The sequence below is a fragment of the Mastomys coucha genome, unplaced genomic scaffold (genome assembly GCF_008632895.1).
Source record: "Mastomys coucha isolate ucsf_1 unplaced genomic scaffold, UCSF_Mcou_1 pScaffold20, whole genome shotgun sequence".
Taxonomy (NCBI): domain Eukaryota; kingdom Metazoa; phylum Chordata; class Mammalia; order Rodentia; family Muridae; genus Mastomys; species Mastomys coucha.
In genome coordinates this window covers 31750826-31768082 of record NW_022196903.1, presented here as the reverse complement: position 1 = coordinate 31768082, position 17257 = coordinate 31750826, and the positions used below count along the sequence as shown (strand labels likewise).

At 40.8% G+C, this 17257-nt stretch overlaps 1 protein-coding gene and 1 long non-coding RNA gene across 2 annotated transcripts in view; one reads left to right on the top strand and one right to left on the bottom strand.

Moving 5' to 3' along the window:
- The first annotated feature begins 6054 nt into the window (after window positions 1-6054).
- Ptn (pleiotrophin) overlaps window positions 6055-17257 on the top strand; it is a 90219-nt gene continuing 79016 nt past the window's right edge. Inside the window, exon 1 of the mRNA XM_031381540.1 lies at window positions 6055-6383. The gene's annotated coding sequence lies outside the window, so the exon portion shown is untranslated. The remainder of the gene's footprint in view (window positions 6384-17257) is intronic.
- On the bottom strand, window positions 15754-16083 carry LOC116098732. Its single transcript, XR_004121929.1, has 2 exons — window positions 15978-16083; window positions 15754-15880 (listed from the first exon to the last, which is right to left on the bottom strand). It is a non-coding gene; the product is annotated as an uncharacterized LOC116098732 (long non-coding RNA).

Genomic DNA, 17257 nt, shown 5'->3' with positions numbered 1-17257 from the left:
TGGCCTCAAGCTCACAGCCAAACATTCCTCTGTTTCAGTTCCTGCCTCCAGGTTCCTGCCTTGCGTTCCTGTGTGGCTTCCCTCAGGGAAGAGCTATGATATATACACTGAAACAAACCCTTTCCTCTTCCAAGCTGGCTTTGGTCAGCATTTTATCACAGCAACCGAGAATGAAACTAGTAACATCCTTCCAGGTTGACTGTCAATTCACTAGCTGTTAATGTTAGACATTAAAATCTAGTTTTTGAAATAAATAAATAAATAAATAAATACTGAATTGTTAAAGTGAACCTGCTACTTTTCAAAATCATAGAACACAGCTTTGTTGTTGTTTTTGAAAGAGAATATATGTCCTTAAAATGAATTAACTCCAAAACCAGGATGAATGGAAGAACACCAACGCTTAGCACATGCAATGTGACATGAGTATTTGCTTAGGCCTGCCAGCTGGAACTGAGGAGAAATGATTCAGAATTAGCAAATGGTCCATTGAAGTGGTGGCTACATAGGACATTTGTCAAAAGTCATTAAGCTGTGAAGTTAAAATAGATTCATTTGAATCTTTAGAGGACATGTTACTTCATAATGTATATATTTTTTTCTTTATAAACAGTCTCTGCTTAATGCAGAGTTTGGCCCAGAATTTAATGTGATACTTAAAAAAACCAAACAAACAAATAAACAACCTGCAACTCTCTATTGTAGTTAACCATGTACACTCAAATGAATCTCTTTTAACTTTACAGCTTTATGATATTTTGAAAAACGTCCCATATAGCCATCACATTGACAAACTATTTGCTATTCTGATCATTTCTCCTGACTTCCAACTATCAAGGCCAAGCAAACATTGATGTCTATTTTAACCACATAGCTTGAAATTTCTTTTCGTAGAATATCAGATATTAGAGTCACAGGACATGTTTTAAGTGTTGAAATTCTTCTCATTCATTATGCTTTTAAAATTAATTCATCTTGTTGCATGTGTTAGCTGATGTTTATTGTGGAATGATATTCAATAGCTGTATGACACTTTAATGATACATCATCTGCCTCTTGTTTTGAGCTATGATGAATAAAGATGCTATGGACATTTATGCAAAAATCTTTCTGTGTGACATATTTTTATCTTGAGCAGTTACCTAACAATGGAAAGTCTAATGAAAAAGCTTGACTATATGCTACTTTCATGCTTAATTTATAAGAAGCTGCCATACTGTCTCTCAGAGTGGTTATGTTGTTCTAAGTTCCTACCAACTCTCAGGGTTGGCAGTCTTTAAATGGTAGTTCTTCCCTGGTAAGTGCCGTTAAAAGCTCATTAAAGTTTTAGTTTGCATTTCTAATATAGATCAAATAAAATTAGGTATTTTTCAGGTACTTATGGGCATTCATCTATTTTTCCTTAAGAGTGTCCAAATCATTTGCCCAGTTTTCAGAGCATTGAATAGTTTCTGATTATTAAGTTTTATGAGATATTTTAAAAATCTCAGGTTACAATTTTTGTCACACATGTATTCTGAGAACATTTATTTATACTTCTAGAATTACTTTGTTAATTTTAGTGGTCACTTTTTAAAAAGATTTATTTATCTATATTTAATAAGGGTATTTTGGCTGTATGTATGTCCATGCACTAGATGCATCAGTTATACCTACAGATGTCAGAAGACATCTGATTATCTGTTATTGGAGTTACAAAATGGTGGTGAGCCACAATGTAGGTGCTGGGAGGTGAACCCTGACTATAACCCATAGGCCTTGAATGACAGTGCATGTGTACAAAGTTCTGCACCTACAACGTTGTCTGCTTTCTGCTGATCATGAAATGTAGTGACAGGTGCCTCACATTCCTGATGACACACACTGAGCTGCTTGGCCCTTGCTCCCCTGCCTTGATGGACTAAAATCCCCCAACCATAGGCCAATTAAACTTCTCCTCACTTAAGTTGCTCTTGTGAGGTACTAGGCCATGCTGATGAGAAAAGCATTTGAATTTCACATAAAATCAAACTCCGCTGTACAGTTTTACAGGTTTATAAGTGGCCTATATCGATATGATGATATTAACTCATGATATCATCATTGATATGATGATATTAATTCATGATGAACATGAATATTCCATGTTCATGGGAATGGTACACCATGCATTTTGCTGTCTTATGATGTGGGGCCTGGAGAGATGACTCAGCTGGGAAAGTGCCTTTCTCAAGAGCACAAGGACATACGCTTGAACCCCTGGAACCCACATCGAGGCTGGAGGTAGTGGTGCAGCCCTGTAACCCCAGCATGGGGTGAGCAGAGAAAGATGGATCTGTGAAGCACATTGGCCAGAGAGCCTAGGTGAGCTGATAAGCTTCAGGTTTGTTGAGAAACCTTGTTTCTGAAACTAAAGGTGGAGCGTGGTCAAGGGCAAACCCCCCAGCAGTGACCTTGTACCTTAACAGGAAAGCACATCTGCATATGCACATGTTCATATATCCATACTGACAAGAACGCGTACCACACACAAGGGCAACCTACACGGACATTTGCACACACACACACACACACACACACACACACATACACACCCACACCCCCCCCCCACACACACACATGCCCACACTGGGTATTTTAGGCCTAATGTTTTCTGTCAGTTTGTATGTTACCCCTGATGACACTTGTTCTTCTGTGCTCCTTTGACAATCTGGAAGCTCTTGTCCACAGTTTTCTGTAAAGAAAGACTGAGAGGCTTGAGGAGCAAGATCTCAAGCTACTTAGATTCATCAGCAACTGACTGGTGTGGTTTTAATATGTGAAACATATAGACTACATTTCTCTTATGTAGTTAATTACAGCTATTTTTTCACAGGGTGAAAGGAGCACAGTCTGCTTACCTGGTCACTTAGCCAGAGAGAAAGAGAAGAGGCAGGACTGAAAAAGCAACTAACCACACATGCTAAAATATATCTCTTTAGATGTGTTCCTGGGACTGCCTTCAAGCTGTGGTAGTTTGATGGAGATGGGATAACTGTAGAGCGGTAACCGAATCCAAACACCCTGCCAAGCAGAATGTCCAGGAGATCTGCTGCCTCCTGGTATCTCTCACCGAGGAATCAGTGGCCTCGCTTTCCAAACAACCATGAGCCATAACAGTTTCCCTAGTTTCAAATCGCCTTCCATTAATTACATGTTAGCCTGGTAGTGTGCATGCCTGGGGTCATTAATTTCACCTGCAGAGGCTGAGCAAGGCAGAGAAGCCAGTGCCAGTAACTGCTGACAGGAGCTTTGAAGAGAAAGGGAGTTAGTTTCTCCCAGCAGGAGGGCAAGAGGAGACATTTAGTCATGGAAGAATCCCAGAACCTCCTACTGGGGACTCTGAGTATATTCTTACCCTCCTGTCCTGTGTCTGCACCCCAGCTGAGGGACCGTGTGAAACCAGTCAGGGTGTGTCTGTGTCATTCTCAGTGGTACCTATGCCATTTGGAGTAAACTTCAGTTGCTTTCAATGGATGCAGGTTCCCATGAGCTGAGCCTCTTACTGTTCTTTCTGCTAGTTCTCTAGCTGGGTCAGTTGGTGCCTTTTTGCTTAGAGGCTCCTCTTGGTTTTTCACATGGCCATTTTCTTCAGTAGGACGCCACTCAGCATTGAATCTCTGAAGGTTACTTCCCATATCAGCATATGTTTTCAAGTTGCTAATCGCATTATTTTTTCCCTGATTTTAATTTGTTAATGGAGAACAAACATAAGTTTCCTGCACATCAATATTTTAACATCTTTCTTCAGGGTTCTATCCAGTCAAATACTTAAGTACTTACCAATGATAGTCAACTGAGAGAAGCGAGTAGACATCTGGAATCAATATTCCTATGGCATGTGGACTTGAGGTTAGGCATCTCAGGAGGCACTAATAGTGTTTTATTTAAGCTTTACTGAAAATATTGAGTTGACTTAAAGTGCAACTTATTACCTTGTTATAGATTTCTACTTATGAAAAGAAATACTTTTTCTGTATTTTCCACATTTTCAAAATACCATGGAAAATAATGTCATCAGTGCTTCTCAGTCTTGACCCTATTTATATTTTGGAACACCTAATTTGTGTGTGAGTGACTATTGTTCATATGTTAAGGCAGGGTCACATGTGTAAACAATCACACACATGCATGTGTGCACATATATGTGTACACGAGACTAGAAGATGATATCTCTTGTCTCGCTTGATCCAACTCCATGATTTATTTGCTGAACCTAGAGCTTACTGATTCAGTTAATCTAGTTAATCAATGTCTTCCAAGAAGCCCCTGTTTCTGCTTTCCAAGTGCTGGGATTATAGGTTTACGAGTTGACTACCAAGCCTGCCTGACTTTTTTGTGGGTCCTAGGCACAGAAAGCACCAAATTCACTGGGCCGTAGAGATCTATCTGTAGGATGTTCAAGTAGCCTTTACTTCTTTTCATCAGAGGACTGATGGGATATGTCCTATCTTCCCTCAAGTGGTGATAACTGAGAGTGTCTCCAGTCATTACCAACTATCTCCTAGAGGATAAAACTACTCTCATTTGAGAATCACAGATTAATTAATTTTCACATATACCTTTTTAATTAAAGTCTTATATGTTGAAGCAGTAAATGAGACAGAGTTGACATCATGCTTGCTTTACCAACACCATAAACAAGCACCATAATTACTCCAGCATGGTCCACTGAACTTACAGTAGAGTATGCTAAAGTGAAGATAAAATTACGGGGCAGAATGGGAAGGAACAATCTTTCTCTCATGCTCTTAAGAATGCCATCACTGTGGAACTGTAGGAAATGCTGAACTTTTCTTACAGTAAAGGGGCTGGCCAAAGAAAGCTTGTGAATAGTTCATTATATACACAGGTAAAAGCAGATGAACACACGTGGACTGCTTCATGGCAAAGGTGAACTTTCAAACAGAGAAATGCATAGCCTGGGAATCGGTCTTGAGGAAGGTATGCACAATGGAAAGGTGGTGTAGGAGAATAGACTGTAAGGAAGTCAGATCAGGTGTGCAAATGAATTTCTGTCCATTCTTTCTTTGGAGGTGGGGGGGGGGATAGGAGGTGGAAAGGAAGGTAGGTGAAGCTCTGCTCCTACAGGTTCAACTTTGTCCCTTGATGACTCTTGGGCATTGCTACAGGTCACAGTCAATAGAAGACCCATAGTCCTTAAAACCACTTGCCGTAACTAATGGCTCTAATTTTAGGAAAGGAGTAGTCTTAAGATGTGAGGGCTTAAAAGACCCTATGGAATCCATAGGGTCCGCAAGTTGAGTTGAAGAGATGTATCTTTGGTGAGAAATTGGAGCGGGTTTTATAATTTGAACGTGTTTGGGCAAATTGGAGTTTTTCTCCATCCTTTCTATGTCAGTTTCTATGTGAGACTCAGTCTTGGTCTGTTGCTTTATGGCTCTATGCTCTCCTTGGTTAAAGGAGAGGCAGATCTCAGAAAGCCAGGAAGTCCACCCTCTGAGTCTTACAAACCCCAGAGCTTGAGCCACCCTGATTATATCCCTGTGTTCTTTGCCAAGAGGGTGCCACAAAATACGTGATCCCGGAGGCACTGAGGAAGCCAAGAATGGAAAAATCCCCTAAAGGAAAGTGACATTTAATTGGGAATTTTCAGAGATCTGTCACTCCTGTGTGACAACCGAGAAAAAAGTGCTTTGCAGCTTTGTGACTGGAGGTGAGCTGCAGCTGGCAGCAGAAGTTAGCAGGGACTCCCTGCAGGGAGGCCTTTAGGGGTGGGAGCAAGGGAGAGCTGCCTTTGCACACGGTTCCCCCAACCCCAAATAATCATGTTTTTTCAAAAAAGCACCTGACCAAAACTGTAGTTTAAAATGCCGTCAGTTTTCCAATTAAGATATCCGGGATATGGACCCATGGGAGGGAGAAAAATACCGTGCTGGGTGGGTGCTAAGAACACACAGGTCTTATATCCCATGGTCTTTCTACACAAATCCGTTTGGGGAAAGACTGCCCCCAGAGTAGCCTGCTTTTCATAAGCTTCCCAATCAGATTTCGGGGGCAAAGCACTCCCCCTCCCTCGCACAGCCTGCTTCTTCTCTCTGCCTGCTCTCATCCCTCCCATTCTCTATTTCCCTCCCCGGCAGGGTGTAATTGAGTGAAGGCAGGATCAGGTTCCCCGCCTTCCCGTCCAAAAATCCCGCCAAGGAAGCCCCAGAGCACAAGAAAATCCAAAGTGGAGAGAGGGGAAGAAAGAAAGCACTGAGTCATCCATCCAGAAGGGGGGAGGTTGCAGCCGCCCAGGCAGGAGCAGCAGCCAGCGATACCTGGAGTCCGCTGCAGAAACCTCGCCCCGCACTTTGCAACAAAGGCAGCCTGCAAGTCGTCGAGGACATCTGCAAGCCAAAGTAAGTGCAAGGCACCCTGTGGATGTCTCTAAAGGGTCTCTGGTGAAGTGTGTCTCCTCCAAAAGCCACTTTCCTGGCAGCCTGCGGTACGTGGGGGTTGGAGCAGGAGAGAAGCTGCCTGGAGTCCGCTAAATAGGACTGCTTTTTCAAACGGACTTGCCCCAGAAGGCAAACCAGCCGAAAGGAAATTTGGGGGGACGAGTTCAGTAACCTAGGATGGGTTTAGATGGGATGGAAGGAAAGCAGCTTTTGTGCTGTGGAGAGTGTGTGGCATTCCTGCTACCTGCTGGAGCATGCAAAGCGCGGGAGAGGGCACATTTGTGCTCTTTGTAAAACCTGGCGCTTTGGTGGGTGTGTCTGGCCCAGTAGGCAAGGAGAGAGAAGGAAGGGTGTCTCAGCAAGCAGGTCTCCTTTCCTACCTGCACTTCTCAGGTTGCCCTAGAGCTTGCCAACTGCCAACTGCTGCCCACTCTAGGTGTGGTACATGCCTGGCAGCCTGCCCCTCCTGTGTCTGCTGAGGGAGTAGCATCTCTCCAGCCTACCCTACCCGCCAGCCCAGAAAACGCTTCTAGAAACAGTTCAGTCCAAAGTTCCAAAGACATGCTTTGGGTTCTACCTTTGCTTGGTTGGGATGGCAACTGGCACATAAGCACTTACATTTTCAACGTTATCCAAATAAGCCAGGGATGTGGTGAAGACTAGCTTAGCAGACACCCAGAATTTCTGAAGTGATATTCCAGTTGTTACCATAATGTATTTTTGAGAACAGTCACTTCTTTTGTGCATAAAACGTAACTTTTCCTCTCTTCTAAAATATGTGTGTGTATGTGTGTGTGTGGGGGGATGTGCTGTGGCACATAAATACAAGAGCACAAATGTAATTCACATGCGGATTGCTAACTAGTTCTTGTCTCCTTAGTAATAAGGACTTTGGAGCTGTAGGAGCAGAGTGAGACCTCGGAAGTAGAGTGGGTGCCTCATGCGTGGAAGGAATGCACACTTCAGGGGAGAACAAAGTAATAGAGTTCTAGTGGATCAGCATCTTTCCTCTTGAAAGTACCAGGCACAGTTTTAAAAAGTGTGCGTGAGTGTGTGTGTGTGTGTGTGTGTGTGTGTGTGTGTGTGTGTGGTGTGTGTGTTGGAGGGAAGGGCCTGTGAGGCACTTCAGGAACTACCAAAGAAAAGCTTTTGAACTAACAACATAATGGAGCACTTTCAGGATCCCAGGCAAATGTGGAGCTGATGAAACGGTCCAGCCCATTGTGGCCCTTTGATCATCTGGGAATGAATTGTTTTGTGAGAATATTAAAAGGTAATGAGAACGAAACAAAAGAGAAGTCGGCCAACACAGAACAGAAGGCTGGTGTTTTCCAGATTCATTATGTCCCTTTTAAAGTAAATTATGTGCCTTCAAGGCCAAGTCATTAGATACACTTATAGTCCAGTTACATTCCAGGGAAACTAGGATGTCCTCCCACTCATCTTTGGGACCTGTGTTTTTTTTTCAGACCGCCAATAGTGCTTGTTTCTTATCAAAATGAAATCATTTTCCTTGAAAACCCCAATAGCATGCTTTTGAACTATAAGAAACTTTTAAAAATTCTCTCATCAGAATTAAAGTCATTAGAAGAAGGTAATCTTTCTTGTGCTGCTCACAGACCCAGGTCTTCCTCACTTAGTGCACTGCCTGTATGTGCACGGCCTTTCCCCAGGCCCCACCCCAGCTGTATGTAAACTGTAGTCCCTCCAGTGTCTGGATCCAAGCGCTTGTTTGTGGCTCAAACACTTTATCTTCTCAGTGGTAGAGCTGTGGGTGACTGTTCACATGATGTTTTAGTCATCGGACTCCTAAAAGATATCTCTTAGGGGATGAGAATAGAATACATTTGACTGCATATTGTACTACGTGTATTATATAATATTTAATTGTCTATATTCCAGAACCCCTTTCTAGAACATTGGAGACCCGAACTTACCAGTTTAGTGAAAGTTTTATTTCTTTTTTTCTTTCTTTGTTTCTTTTATTGTTTCCTTTCTTTCTTTTTTATTTTATTATTGTTGTTCAAGACAGAGTTTCTCTACGTAGCCTTGGCTGCCCTGGAACTCACAATGTAGACCAGGCTGGCCTCCACCTTACAGAGATCTGCCTGCCTCTGCTTCTCCTGTGCCAGGAATAAAGGTATGCACCACTACCTCCCGATGGTTTTTGTGTTTCTTATTTGGTCTTTACAAACAGCAGTCTGAAGTAAGATCTGGCTTTTTTCTTTTTTAATTAGGTAATTTTTTTTCTTACAATTCAATGACCTGGTCATTTCACAGAGACCTGGTCACTGACAATAACACAAGGCCCCTAATAGTTTGTTTCTATCAACAAAGTGAATCTTAGGAATCAAATATTTTAGGTTTTAAGTTTTTATTTTCTCCTGGAGATATCTCTGATTTCTCATTTTAGTAGCAATCCCACGTGGCATTCATGATGTTTCCTCCGTGCGATTCCCTGGAATACTCTGAATTTGCCTGAGCTGCATGAAATGCTGTGATGTTAGCAACAGGCTGCGGTCAGAAGTAAGGTTACAAGTGCGAGTTCCCCCAAACACTTGTGCTCTTAATGGGGTAGCATGGTGGCAAGTCAAGCATCCTTGACGCTCGTACTGATGTTAATCTGATGTTAATGCCCAATTGAGACTACACAGGACAGTGGGACAGCAAGGGTGCTGCACTCGGAGTTCTCCTGACTTACTCTGAAGTCTGGTTTATACTGGATCATCCGGTAAGGCAGAGCCACGTACTGCTTCTGACACGTGCTTCGTAGGGAAAGCTGAGCTGGGTGGGAAACGTTTTCTCCTCTGGATACCAGTCTCATGAACAAATGGAAGCACTCTAGTGTCCTGTGGCACAGGCCATGCCTTCTCCCTGGGAGTGAGGGGGAAAGGAACATGTGGAGATGGACTTCTTCTTTGGGAACTGGGCCTGCTTTTCCCATCCATCAATTGGCTTGAGGAGAACTTGGACCCTGGCGCTTCTTTGGAAAGCCTTTCCATTCTTGGTGTTTATGACCTGTCCAAGATACCATTTGTTAGGCTATTTTACTAGGCACTATGAGCCAGACTTGTAGATAGCAGCTTGCATGTGGCTATTACAATCTTTCTAGATCAATAACTACAACAGGCCTTTTATGACAAGGTAAGGTACTTATGTTTAAAAGGATAGCTGGGGACAAGCACCATTGAGGGCATGCAACTATGGTAACACTTAAAAATTTGGTCATGCAGCTTACCTTTACCATAATTCCCCATGGTTTAAGGATAGGCAGGGGTAACATAATCATTAGTTCATGCCTGAGACTTTTTGAGCAATAAAGTTTAATTTTTCCTAGTGATGTTTGTGTTTAGCGTCATTTTATTATAGGAGTTTAGATAAAGTCCCATCTCAAATAGGAAAAGAAAATACAGATTTCCTAAGGGTAGAATTCTTAGACTCTTAAACTCCACAAATATAATAATAACAACAAAATTTGGCTGCTTGGTATTAATCTTGAACAACATGAGTCCTGATAGCTGACTATTGGGTTCTGGTTTTGAGAAGTTCTCTTAGTAAATAGAAAATCACAAATAGACATCCCTCTACCCATTTGCTCATATACCTGATTGGAAAGCTATGCTAACTTGTGAGATTCCTTACTAGAAATTCATCTAAAATGAATTCTAGGAAATGGCAGTCTAGTGTACTCCCACCTGTGTCTGAGGAAAATAATCCTTTAAAAGCTGTAGGTGACTCTATCTGGCAGCCATTTGCCTTTCTTCTGTTGTTTACCACACAACAGCATTACCTACTCACCCTGCTTTCTTTTGACCATCATCTCTTGTGATCCCTGTGATGCATCAGCGTCTGGCCTATCCCCTCAACCTCTATGCACACTCATCTTCTCACCTATTTGTTCATTTCTCCCCAAAGCTTCCAAATATTGGCATTTGCTTTAAACGTTTATCTTCTCTCTCTTCTCTTCCTTCATTCCAGCATCTAAAGCCCCAATGCTGCCACAGCCCTTTGTGATTTCACGGGAAAAAAACTACAGTCTCTTTTTTTCTCTAAATGAAGTTCTAGATTGCCATTTTTGTGGTTGTGGCTTTGATTTTGTCTTGTTCTAAGACAAGAGTTCCCTGTGTAGCCCAGGCTAGTCTAACACTCGCACAGTCTTCCTCCCGTCCCTTCCTATTGGGATTATTGGTATATATAAATCTAGATTCCCTTTTAAACGCTTCCTCTCTGCCTTCTTTCCTCTCTCCTTCCCTTTTTTCCTCACCTCCTCTGTCCTTCCCTCCATCCATTTCTTCTTTCCTTTCTTCCTTTCATCCATGACTAAGAACTGAAGGCAATTATTGTGGACCAATTCTATTTTGAAGAAAAACTTGATATAGACTTGATGTAGTTTTATTTCTAACAGACTTTTACAGCTTCTAAGTACCCCACTGTCATCATATAATATGCTGCTGTTACAAAGACAAATGAATGCAGCTTCATGAAGTTTATTATCTATTTGATATATACATAAGGCAGTTAGCCCCAGCAGGCAGAATAGCAGTTATGATTTTTATCCTAAGTGGTTCCAGTGAGAAATAAAAAACAGAGCCCATGGTGGGATTTATCACATTAAACACGTATTTCAAAAGCATCTGTGATTTAGGATGGAGGATAAATTAAATTCTCAATTTCTTCATGTTTTCATTTCACATTTGCTGCTGCATACTGGACCAGGAATAAAAATGGATCTGATGGCTTACGAATTCAGTCTGAGTTTATTTAGAATAAATATAATTTTAAAACATGATGCCTCACATTGGGTGTCCTCAGGAAGATTTATTCAGATACGAGATGATTGCACTCTAATGAAATGCATATGTGGAGGACAAGAAAGCAATCTTACTCTAGCTGCTGCTAATTAAAGCCACAAAAACTGGCCCAAGCCAAAATCCCCCCCCCCCATGTGATGCTCAGTTCTTCTTCCCTTTCTTTCTGTGTCTCCATCACCTTTGTTAGAGAATAGCTCTTTCCCATTAGAGTAGCCAGTGGATCCAGCTAATGATTCCCAATCCATAGTAGCTCCACTTAGCCACACCACTAGACCCCTTAAAGGAAAGGCTCATCTTTCTCAACTCCAGAACCTTACAGTATCTGATGGGCAAAAGCCCATCAGAGATGTTTCACAGAAGGCTGAGAAGTGAATAAAAGAAACCCTGAAGACTATCCATTTTCTTTGCTAATCATGATCCAATCCCACAACGTCCCTTACCCACTCCTCTTGCCTCCCAATAATCATCATGTGTTATTACTGATCTCAGGCTTCCGGAGGAAATGTCTCCAAGTCTCACTTTCCCGTTTTCATTTGAGGGATCCTGTTGCCCTGCAGGGTTTACTCTTCTATACCCCACTTACCTTTATATTTTGCATTGCCGCGGTTTCCGACTCTTGATTACTTCAAGAGTAAAGATAGAATTCATGCTCTTCTATAACCAACTCAACATATTATTTTTTTTTACAACTGTAGTCTAGGCTTTGACTCTTGAGATTTCAAAAAAAAAAAAATAATTCCCCACTGTATATCTGTGTTTATTCTTGTATGCTGAACAAAGAATGCTTAGAGAAAACAATGTGGCACCTTTCAAGAATGTATCTGCAACACAACAAATATCTTCAACTCCCTAGTTTGAAAGTTTTCTTTTCCTGTATAATCATCTTTCTTTTTATTCAATTAATTGAATATTTCTCCCATTAGGCTCTCAAATCAAACCATATTTTGGATTTTGGCTCAAAAATCCAAAATATGTATAAATGGGATGGCAAATAACCTAAAACAGTCCTACTCTTCAGTGTTCATTGGATGAACTCGGTGTGTGAGCATCCAGATGCCTGGGACGTATCTTCAGAGTCTGTTTTAATAGGACGACTCATAAGCCCAGAGTATATGATGAGAAGTCTGGAAATGCACAGCATGGGATGCAGGTACCTCCTTCTACTGACTCCTTCCATCTTCTCATCTTTCATGCTCTGCTCTCCAACACTCCACACACAACACTTCCTGCCTCTTCAAAGAATGCTCCCTTTTATTTTCCTCAATCATTCTGCCTTTCCTCTCTAAATACAGTTCAAAATTGAGTACGCTCAAGGCCTTGGATATTTGGCAGGTGAACTCTCCAAAGATCTTGACTTTTCCCATCAAGCTTTGGAGACCATTTTTCATATAGGGACTCCTAATCAAAGGTAGAGCCCCCAATGGCTGGCATTAGCCATACACATAACGAACCTACCTCTGAGGACCTCCTGAGAGAGGCTCCAATACAAATGAGAGACTAGAGGAGTGGAGTCAGAGGCCAGCAGGTCAGTATGTGACAATAATTGTGTTACCAGGTTTTTTGAAAATTGGGGATTTGTTTTTTTAAGCTCAGGTTTGGGAAAGCGATGATCCACATCCTCAGTGGGTACAATGTTCACAAACTATAAGCCATCCTGCTAAACACAGGCTCATATTATTAAATCCTGTTTTTCTCACTTCCCATGTCTACTGCTGTCTTTGTCACTGTCACAGAATACCTAGAGATTGCTAAAGATGCCGGGAGGTACATCTGACCCAGTGAAGTGAGGAGGAGGAAGGATGTGCGGCAGGAAATGAGAAAAGGAGATCTGAATCACAGTTTTAAAAAAAGTGAGAAGACAATCCTAAAAAAAGGCTAAACTGAAACCGGCATGGCTTCTTTTATTAAATACTGGTGTTCTAGATTAGCCTTTAGTCTTAAAGGTTACACACTACATTTTTCAGTTAGCTATTGTTGCTACATTTAGGTCTTTAGAGTTCTTGGCACCATACTTGTACCACTGTGACTTTCAGGTTTAGACAGGTTGCTCAGGAATTTCCCCCAAATGAAGGTTTAGCTCTCCTAGGTCTCCCTATTGACTGTACATATATGTCCAAGGATTCCGGGATGATGGCAGTGTTTAGGGCTGGGAAACTCACTTTGAGTAACAAGACACCTGAGTTTGTGTGATAAGCTCTTCTTTTGTCATAACTTTCTACACATGACAATAGCTTAATAAAAATCTCGAGGATCCTTGGTGGAAACCTTGCTACATGCAAGAAGGTACTCATATATCTCTTTTCACCTCCAAATATTTCCAGCATTTGATTGCTTCTCAAAAACTGTTACATATCTACTATTGACTTGGCCTGTATAGTCCAAGTAGCCTAGTTTCATGCACAAGGATTCACTTGAGGAAGAAAGGGATTCTAAATATTGTCTCCTAAATTTTTCTTAAAAATTACTACATGTGTGTGGTAGATTTTCCCCTAGTATTGAATATAGCACTATTTTCTTAGTGTTATTCTTATCTGTGTTATGACAACTATCATGCCATTCTCCTGTTTTCTTCTGTGTCATAATAAAAGAAGGGCAGAGATCATCTTTTTGTATAGCATCCTAAGAGACTTTAGAATGTCCAGGAAAAAAGGTAATCCAGATTTAAATCAATAGTGAATATGATTTGGTAATAATCCCAGGAAACAGAGAAAATCTTTTCAGATAAAAACAAATGGAAATTATGCGAAGATTTAGAACAATGTTCTTAAAATAGCCTGCCTCATATGCTGAGAATTTAGACTTTGCTGGATCCTCGTCATAGGATTTTGCTTTTAATGGCAAGAACATTCTTGGGGTTTAACATATATTGTCTATAGATGTGAGCATAGTGAACTGCTGACCAAGTGTTCCCTATAAGCCATGATTAGAATATTTGGCTTAAAAATGAAAACACCCTAAAGCTCTGGAGATTTAAATATTAATGTTCTTACAAAAGAAAGGAAGGAAGGAAGGAAGGAAAAGAGAAGAAAAAGAAAGAAAAGGAAAAAGAAAAAGTAAAAGAAAAAGAAAAGGGAAAAGAAAAAGTAAAAGAAAAAGAAAAAGAAACAGAACCTACCATAAAATAAACAACCCAAACTTGTCTCCTGTGGGCTCTCTATTTCTTTAGAAGTGATTCAAATGAAGAAGCAGGAAACAGGGTAAGTAATGCATTAATTTTAAACCAAAATGCATGGCTAAATCTTGGAAGGATATCACAGTCTTCCTTCACATTCTTTGTTTGCCCTAGATGTTTAATTATTGAACACTGCCTGAAAATATGTGAATATCACATAGACCTCAATGTAGGTCAAACTTGTGAGTTGATTAACTTTAATCAGCTGAAATATTTTTCACTACATTTCTTATCAGGAAAACAGATACACATGAAAAAATAAGTTTTTCCTGTTCTAGAAAAACATATTCATGGTGTAGGCTAATGAACTTTTATGAGAAAAACTTATATTCTTTGAATACACATTGTGTATTGTCACTCACAAGCTTTTACAGTTTTTCTGGTATGACTTAAAACTAGTTATATGCATAATTGTGTTATATGCATAATTGTGTGCCCTTCATTTCTCTAACACTATAATTGATTCAGGCAATATTTTAATAGGTACACACACATTAACATGTACATTTGTTTCCACCAAATGAGCTAATTAAGATGGAAATTCAATTTATTTAGCTTATATGGGTAATTTGGTATCACAAAAATGCTTAGTAAGTTATCATGCATTCTTATTAAAATGATGGAAATAGAAAAATGCAAGCCAACATCCTATGCAGTAAACAAGAAGAGTCTCTGTCTCAGCAAAGAATAACTTGTTTAGATGGGAATAAGTTATCTTGAAGAATTAGCATGTACCAGCTCAAGGACAAGTCACACAAACAATGTGTTCCATCTTTACCCCAAAGACCCTTTCCATGTAGTCAAAAGAGAGTCTCTCCAGGGAAGACACAGCTGCGTGGTCCCTCCCAGGACCCATCTAATTCCTCAACCCGTCCTTGGGGCCTGGGAAACTTCTGAGCTGTTCCAGGGTTCCAGGGTGGGTCTAGCTCACTGCAGGTGGGTAAGCTCCAAGGCCAGCAGACCTCTTTGATGCCTGTCCTCCAGGGCTTGGCAGCCTTCAGGGGAGTTATTTATTTGCTCTGTTATTATTTGGAGTGACTAATGTCCAATTGGCTCTAGTTGAAAGTAACTTGGATCAAATTGGGGTTTGACAACCACATTGTTGATCACAGAGGAGGGGAGAGAGTCAAATGCCTTTTTTGTCTATGCCAGTATCAGGATTCCCACCAACTTTAGCCCCAAGTATTTTTCACCCTTTTTAAGGAGACTGTTGTTCTGATGGTGAGAAGACGTCTGATATATGATATCTGGGGATTTAGAGACGTACTTCAAGGCTGTCAGGAATGAATTTGGTTTGGAGACGTAGATCAAAACCAGTTCAGTAGAATAAATGGATAGACAGATGTGGATTTCTACCGATTTCTTTTGAAACAGACATTTCCCAAGTGCGGGCTGGCTCTGTGGGCTTCTAATGATTCATCGATGACAGTGAGTTCTCTCGCAAGAGGTTAAACATGAGCCATTGACTTCAGACACTGCACAAAAGGAAGGGGAAAAAAAGAATGAAATAAAAGTGAATTTGAGCAGAGGTCTTAGGAAAATATACAAAAAAAAAAATGGGAGAGAGCCTACTTTTAAGCCTGTCTCTATAGGAACTTTAGACCGCAGACAAATTCCATTTAAACAGTGTTGAAATGTCTTCCTCCTTAGTCATATGGTCTGGAGCATGCTGCTTCATCCTTTGGGTGGTTTTTCTGGAGATTTCACTTTTTTCAGTCCCCTGGCTCCAGATACCTCTTGCCATTACAATTCCATGAAGCTAGACTCATACTGGGGAGCAGCTCTGCTCCTTCCTTGATCTTCCCACAGGGAGCCTTTGAAAACAAAATTGTGTCAGCTATGCCTGTAAAGATTCTTGTCTCAACCAGGATATCTCAGATACAAGACCCAGAGCTGGATATCCATGGTCCCTGAAGCTGTTTCTCTTTGCATCCTTTAAATCTATCTATGTAACCCAGCCCTCAGTAAAGGATAATTGAGAGGAGTGTGGAAGACTATTCCTGTGAAGGGGACACAGCAGGGTCCCCTTCAGCTCAGGGCTCTGCTATACATTGATTTATCATCTTCCTGACTTTGTTTTATGCCTTTACTTGTATATACCAAATGTAGTACACAATGCTAACTAGCTTCTTTTTATGCTCAGACATTTTTATACAAACTTCACATATAATTATGAAAAGCAAGCATGGCTCTCTTGCTTTCTCATCTTAACTGCCTCCTTCCTCATTTGATATTTAAATCTATAAAATATCCAAGGCATAACCATTCTCGTGATTATCATCCACTGAACCTTGGGCACCAAGTAACTGGAGAACGGTCCTTGAGAGAAGGTGTGAGGGTTTTTTGTCTTGTCTTGTCTTGTTTTTGCTTTTGTTTTTGTTTTTGTTTTAAATCAGAGTGTTAGCCTAAGATTTAGAGATAGTTCTTCTCAAATAGGAATGGATTGTTGGCCTTGAAACTTGACATGGGATGGCTTATCTTACCTCTTGGTAGCATTTAAACAAAATCACACTTTATTGAGAATATTAGAATATTTGTATCTAGTTTGCATCATAACATGGCAGTTGTACTGGAGAATCGTTTAGATCTGAAACAAGCCAAAAAGCTTTGGTGCTGGAGACTTAGAGAAGCATGCATATCATAGGAAGGTTTTAAAGACCAGTAGTAAAGTTCTCTCAGGGTATAAGTGGAGAAAGGATGAGGTCGATTTATCAGGTACACCTGAATCAGGTTCTACTGAAATGGGGAAAACCCTGAAAGGAGGGTCACATATAACTGAGAGTCATTCAAATTGCACACTATAAAAAAACAGAGCATAAAAATGTTGAGTTAGTGTTTGCTAAAGAAAATTC